Here is a 7,516-nt window from a genome sequence, read left to right as displayed (position 1 = left end):
GAGAGAGAGAGAGAGCGAGAGAGAGAGAGAGAGAGAGAGAGAGAGAGAGCGAGAGGGAAGGGAGGGAAACACAGGCTTCCTCTCACTTTCAATGCATTGAACACCTGTTGAGTGAACCAGACACATGCCCACGCCCACCCACGCCCGCTTCGCTCTCTAATCCATGAACGTAAAGAAGGAGAGAGAGGGAGAGAGAGATTTATATATATATATATATATATATATATATATATATATATATATATATACATTATATATATATATATATTATATATATATATATAAGTATGTATCTGTGGATGTGTTTCGAATAAATCTATGAAAACAACAATAATAATAATGGTAAAAATAATAATAACAATAATAACAATAATTAATAATAATAGTAATAATAATAATAATATTATTATTATCATAATCATAATCACTATTATCATTATTATAACATATCATATACTTCCCATTATCATTATAAACAACAATAACAGTCATAATCACAATATCAATAACAATGACGACAGCAATAATAACAACAACAGCAATAATAACCAAACAAAACTTCAGATAACATTGAAACAAAAAAAGAAAATATATAAATGAATAAATAAAAAATAAAGAAAATTGGCCAAGTGTCCGCGCCTGTAATCCGGGCACCTTGACTGGAAACCACGCGCAGATGCAGGTCACGTGACCGGGGGTGGAGGGGTGGGGGGGGGGGGAGGGACAGAACAGAAGCGCCGGGATTTTTCACCTCGACCTCTGAGCTGCCAAGTGCTTCACCTGATACGTTGGAAGAAGGATCTGTCACTGATCTGTGTCAGTTATTTATAGCAGCAGGTATAAATGTCGATTTGTGTTGCGTATAAGTAAGCACGATTGAGCAAGCTGAGACACACATATATATATGTACACATAAATACAATCAAACACACACACACACACACACACACACACACACACACACACACTCACTCACTCACTCACTCACTCACTCACTCACTCACTCACACATACACACACACGTGCGCGCGCGCACATAATAAGCGCGAGTGAGAGAGAAAGAACGAGAGAGATGTACGTACCAAAAATGACACACAGAAATAAGACTAAATTACAATATACATAAAACCACAGAAAAAGAAGATATCTACTCCATAAAACCTCAAATATCATCGTCTCCCCTGCAGACGAAAAGCGATCACGCAAAGAAAACGGGCCGCGACGCTTACCCACGCAAGGGTGGCTCCAGACTTAAAACAATCACATAATTATAACCTTTCTCCATTCTTCTATTAAGTGCACAATAAGAAAATATTACACAGGCTAAACCGCAGGAAGATGTCACAGGGTTCGCAAGCAATGATAAACTTAGTTGTACGTGATCCCTAAAACGAAAGAAAAAAATAATATATATATGATAAAATCGTGAGTACTTATCACGAGTCGCGAGACACTTAAAAAACATGAGGATTTCAAAAAAGAAAAGAAAAAAATAAATCAGAAATCGCCCTAGTATGAGGGACTACGTGGGATGGGAGGCACTCACCTCAAGCTGCCAATAATAACAACCTTTATTGACACACTTCCGGCATTTGGGGGAAGGGGGAGGGGGGGGGGGGATAGGTATTTAAGGTGGGGTAGGGCGAAAGGGGGGTGGGGGTTATGGGTGGGGTGAGGGACGGGCACGTTGTTTATCAAGACAGGTGGGGGAAGGTATGGGCGAGGGGGAGGAGGGGAGATAGAGGGAGGAAGGGGAAGAATGGACGAGGGAGAGGAGGGGAGATAGAGGGTGAAAAGGGAGGGCGTTAAGGGAGAAGGGGGGGGGGGGGTTGTGACGTCCGTCCTGCTGATTCTTTATCAATTCCTACGTAAAATAGATAGGCTTCAACGTCACACTTGTTATCGTCGTAATCATCGTCATAAAGAGGCTTTGTCAGCGCGTGTTGCAATAGCCTCGGTCCAATTATTAACAATATCCTAGTCTATAATTAACAATCAGTTTGGCTATCAATTAACAGCTAGCGACACCACAAAATACACACGCGATCATCTCTTCCTCCTCCTTACGCCTCCTCCTCCTCCTCCCCTCCTCCTCCTCCTCTTTCTCCTTCTCCTTCTCCTTCTCCTTCTCCTTCTCCTCCTCCTCTTTCCCCTTCCCCTTCTCCTTCTCCTTCACCTTCTTTTCCTCCTCCTCCCCTTCCCCCATCCCTACCCCTCCCCTCCCCTCCCCTCTCCTCCCCTCTCCTCTCTTCCCCACCCCTCCCCTGCCCTCCCCTCTCCTCTCCTCTCCTCCCCTCCCCCCAACCCTCCCCCCCTCCTCCTCCTCCTCCTCCTCCCCCACAGTGCAGAGGAAATGGAAGTACTATCAGAGGCTGCGGCTGAGCACGTGTTTCCCCAGCGGCAGAGTGTCCACATAGCCTTCACTCCCCCCTTCCCCTCTCTGTACCTCCTCCCTCCCTCCCCCTCTTATGCCCCTGCCCGCCCCCCTCCGTCTCTCTCTCTCTCTCTCTCTCTCTCTCTCTCTCTCTTCTCATCTCTCTCTCTCGCTCATGCTCTCTCTCGTCTCTCGTCTCTCTCTCTCGTCTCATCTCTCTCTCTCTACTCTCTCTCTCTCTCTCTCTCTCAACCTACCCCCTCCCCCTCTTTCCTGAAACAGCTGATGTAACATTTGCTCGAAATTACTTGAAATTCACAGGCTTTTAAAATGTTTCAATACCTGAGTTCCCAACACAATATCCACATATTCAACTAGGAAGTAAAAGCAAAATGTTCTGAGTGAAGAGAAAGAATAAGCAAAAAAGAAAAGAAAAAAAAAAAGACTAGATAAAAAAGAAAAGAAAAAAAAAGACAGCAACCAAGCGCAGTGTTGATCTTATATGCGGAATCGATGAAGTTCGCTGCCAGGCTCGCTGTTCTTTATTCTTTTTCTCACTTTCTCTCTTTTTTTCTCTCTCTCTCTTTCATTTTCTAATGTTATCTATCTACCCATCTATATCTACCTATCTATCTATCTATCTATCTTTCTATCTATCTATCTATCTATCTCTTCTCTCCCTCTTCTTCTCATCTCTCTCTCTCTCTCTCTCTCTCTCTCTCTCTCTCTCTCTCTCTCTCTCTCTCTCTCTCTCTCTCTCTCCCTCTCCCTCTCCCTCTCCCTCTCCCTCTCCCTCCCTCACTTACTCACTCACTCACTCACTCACTCACTCACTCACTCACTCACTCACTCTCTCTCTCACTCTCTCTCTCTCTCTCTCTCTCTCTCTCTCTCTCTCTCTCTCTCTCTCTCTCTCTCTCTCCCTCTCCCTCTCCCTCTCCCTCCCTCACTTACTCACTCACTCACTCACTCACTCACTCACTCACTCACTCTCTCTCTCACTCTCTCTCTCTCTCTCTCTCTCTCTCTCTCTCTCTCTCTCTCTCTCTCTCTCTCTCTCTCTCTCTCTCTCTCTCTCTCTCTCTCCCTCCTTCTTTATTTTTGGCGCATGTTCTACTTTCCCGTCACGCCACCGCCGGCTCTTCCACCTTCACTCACGCTTGCTTGGAGAAAGCACGGCGCTTGTGAAACTTCTAAATCAATAAATAAAATGTGAGAGATGTAAATAAAGATTAAATACAAATAAATGTGAATATGAATTAGATACAAATAAATGTAAAAATGAATTCAATGCAAATAATTGTAAATTCCAATTAAAAACAAATACATGTAAATGCAAATTAAAAGCAAGAGAAGCAAATAAATGTAAATATAAGTTAAAAACAAGTAGATATAAATAGAAATAAAAAGTGAATCAACAAAAAAAATAATAACATTTGAGTAGAAGTACAGCTGCTTTAACATCTGTAAATGAATAGATAAAAATAAACAAGTATGTGTACAAATGGATAAATAAACAGATAATGGAGTAAATGAATAAATGAATGAATTAATGAACGACTAAATGAAACTAAAATATACAAATAATCAAACAAATAAACATACATTGCAAAAAAAAATTAGTGCCAACCCAGCGCAAGCCAGACTTCGTAAAGCCAAGCTGACTCCGTTTTTGTCCGTCGACGTCATCAACCCGGCGACGAAATATAGGCAAGACTCGAGAGTACTTTTTCGAGAGATTTTTGCGGTTTTCACCTCTCGCCCTCCTCTCTCCGGTCTTTGGTTGGGCGCGGTTCAGTCATCGTTCAGTCGTTGGTCAGTCATCGTTCAGTCGTATGTCAGGCGCGGTTCAGTCATCGTTCAGTCGTTGGTCAGTCATCGTTCAGTCGTTGGTCAGTCATCGTTCAGTCGTTGGTCAGTCATCGTTCAGTCGTTGGTCAGTCATCGTTCAGTCGTTGGTCAGTCATCGTTCAGTCGTTGGTCAGTCATCGTTCAGTCGTTGGTCAGTCATCGTTCAGTCGTTGGTCAGTCATCGTTCAGTCGTTGGTCAGTCATCGTTCAGTCGTTGGTCAGGCGCGGTTCAGTCATCGTTCATCCCTTGGCCAGTCCCCGCCTTGTCCCCACTCGTCCTCGGTCAGTCCTCACTCGTCCTCGGTCAGTCCTCACTTGGTTTGGCTGTCTAAGCTTCCATGAAATGCCATGAAATGCTACTCGAGAGGGATTTTCTTCCCTACTGTGTTGGGCAAAATCGTTTACTGAGAAAGGTTGTTTTTTTTTTTTTCTCTCTTTTTTCAGGATCGTGATAATATCAGATGCGTGGACACTTGTATCCTTCTTTTGTCTGTATGTCTGTCTGTCTGCCTCTCTTTCTCTCTTTCTTTCTCTCTCTCTCTTTCTTTCTCTCTCTCTCTTTCTTTCTCTCTCTCTCTTTCTTTCTTTCTCTCTCTCTCTTTCTCTCTTTCTCTCTCTCTCTCTTTCTCTCTCTCTCTCTTTCTCTCTTTCTCTCTTTCTCTCTTTCTCTCTTTCTCTCTCTCTCTCTCTCTCTCTCTCTCTCTCTCTCTCTCTCTCTCTCTCTCTCTCTCTCTCTCTCTCTCTCTCTCTCTCTCTCTCTCTCTCTCTCTCTCTCTCTCTCTCTCTCTCTCTCTCTCTCTCTGTCTGGTTTTCCCTATTCTTGTTGGAAGTTCAAGCCATATCTTATCCATGAACAAGGGATCTCACATAACGATTTCCTTCTCTTGAAAAGAAAGCATTGCCTTGAGTATAGCTCCACCTCACACGCACACAAATGCAGGTAACACACACACACACACACACACACACACACACACACACACACACACACACACACACACACACACACACACACACACACACACACATGCACATACAAACACATACATATATACAGTTAGACACAGATACAAACATACACACATACATACACTTTCATGCACACACTCATACACACACGCATACACATAATCCCTTCCCCTCCAAGCAGACATACACACACGCACAACCCCGCCTACCGCTTTGAAGCCCCGCCCACAGCACCTCCAAACAGCTGACGCAATCTGGGTGCCACGTTGCCGCTCCCACAGAGGGAACGTTGGCACAGTGCCGGGCTAGCACATCAACTAGCACGGTCCTAGGTTGTCCCCGACAATGCTTTTTTGTTGTCTTCCTCTCCCTTTCTCTTTCTCTCTAATTCTGTGACTGACACATCTGGGTCAGATCTGTACATTTGGCACGTGCGGACAAAGTCTGCTTTGCGCCATTTCTCTAGTGGAATATTAATTAAAATTAGTAAAATTGATCCAATGATTTTATCGCCTTTGCGTTACGTTCACAATTGATCATTCGGGAATATAGTACGATTTTTTCCCCAGCAATGGCATATCGGATAAACTTTTCTGTGTTCAGTTTTGTAGTTCATTATGCTTTCTCCCTCCAGGTCACCAGGTACGAGGGATCATCAGGGAAATAATTCGTGAGTGTGTTGATGACTATGGTTATATGCGTACTTCCGTTCCTGTCTCTCCCCCTCTATCTCTCCTCTCTCTTCTCTTCGCTTCTCTTCTCTTCTCTTCTCTTCTCTTCGCCTCTCTCTTTCTCTCTATCCTTTACTTCCTCTCCCTCTCCCTCTCCCTCTCCCTCCCTCTCTCTCTCTCTCTCTCTCTCTCTCTCTCTCTCTCTCTCTCTCTCTCTCTCTCTCTCTCTCTCTCTCTCTCTCTCTCTCTCCCTCTCCCTCTCCCTCTCCCTCTCCCTCTCCCTCTCCCTCTCCCCTCCCCTCCCCCTCCCCCTCCCCCTCCCCTCTCCCACTCCCACTCCCACTCCCTCTCCCTCTCCCACTCCCTTTCCCTTTCCCTTTCCCTCTCCCTCTCCTTCCGCTCTCCCTCCCCCTCCCCTCCCACTTATCTTCCTTCCTTCCCCATTCCTCCCTACGGAAAAAAAAAAAAAAATACAGCGTGAGAACCAGCGTCCCAGCCCAACATGGCGACCGCGAACCACGTGGCCGCTATATAGTGAGGCCGGGTAGCAGACGACACTCAGTCGCGGCGGGAAAGTTGGAGCGGCGGTGGCGGCGCCTTTTCCGGGAAGGGGGGGGGGGGGATAGGGAGCATGAGGGGGGGGGGAGGGGAGATTGGATGCCTTTCTAGGAAGGGGGAATAGGAAGATGAGGAAAAATATACATAGGGAGAGGGAGGGGGGGATGAGAGAAGAATTTGAGTGGTGGAAAATGTGTTATCTATTTCGTCTCCTTTAGAGAAAAAAAAAAAAAACAATTCAAAATCATAAAATCCTCATCTCTAGAACAAAAAGGGATTTTTTCTCAACTTACCGGCGACACTTAGACGAGAGCAATCAATATCTCATCTTCCGAGCCGAAGTCCGCGCGCTGGTTAAAGCCACACGTTTCACTTATTTACTTATTTTAGACACATTACAGTAACGCTCTCTCCTCTAAAAAAAAACACGACAACAAACGCGAATAAAAGAGACCGCTACGTAAACAAACAGAGAGGTAAACCGATAAACACAAAAGCATTAAATTTCTCTTTCCATAATTAAAAAGCTTTATTTAAAAATGCTTTCTGGCTCCTTCCTCTGCCAACTTGTGTGACTTCGGCCTTGTGTTGTAGCTGGTGTACGAGCTGGCCATGAATGCAGGAAGGGCAAGGAGGGAGGGAGGGAGGGAAAGAGAGGAGAGGGAGGGAGGGAGGGAGGGAAAGGAGGGAGAGAGAGGGAGGGAGGGAGGGAGGGAGGGGAATGGAAGAGAAGGAAGGGAGAGAGTGAGGGGAAAGGAAGAGAAGGGAGAGAGGGAGGGAGGGGAAAGGAGGGAAAGAGAAGAGGGTGAGAAGTAAGGGGAGGGAGAGAGGGGGAAGGAGGAAGAGAGAGGGTAGGGGAAAGGGGAGGGAGGGAGAAAGGGAGCGGAGGGCAAAAGGGGAAGGAAAAGCCAAAGAAGGGAAGAGGAAGGAAGGAGAAGGAGGGAGAGGAAGAGGATATAAGAGAAAGGCAAAAGTGAGGAATGAGAAAGAGGAAATGAATGACGTAAGGAAGAGAGAGACACGAAAGAGAAGGAAGGGAAAGAGAGAAATGAAACGAGAACGAACGGGTGGAGGAATAGGTTATGAAGGCCGG

The sequence above is a fragment of the Penaeus chinensis genome, chromosome 30 (genome assembly GCF_019202785.1).
Source record: "Penaeus chinensis breed Huanghai No. 1 chromosome 30, ASM1920278v2, whole genome shotgun sequence".
In the NCBI taxonomy this organism is placed as follows: domain Eukaryota; kingdom Metazoa; phylum Arthropoda; class Malacostraca; order Decapoda; family Penaeidae; genus Penaeus; species Penaeus chinensis.
This window is presented reverse-complemented; position numbering follows the sequence as displayed.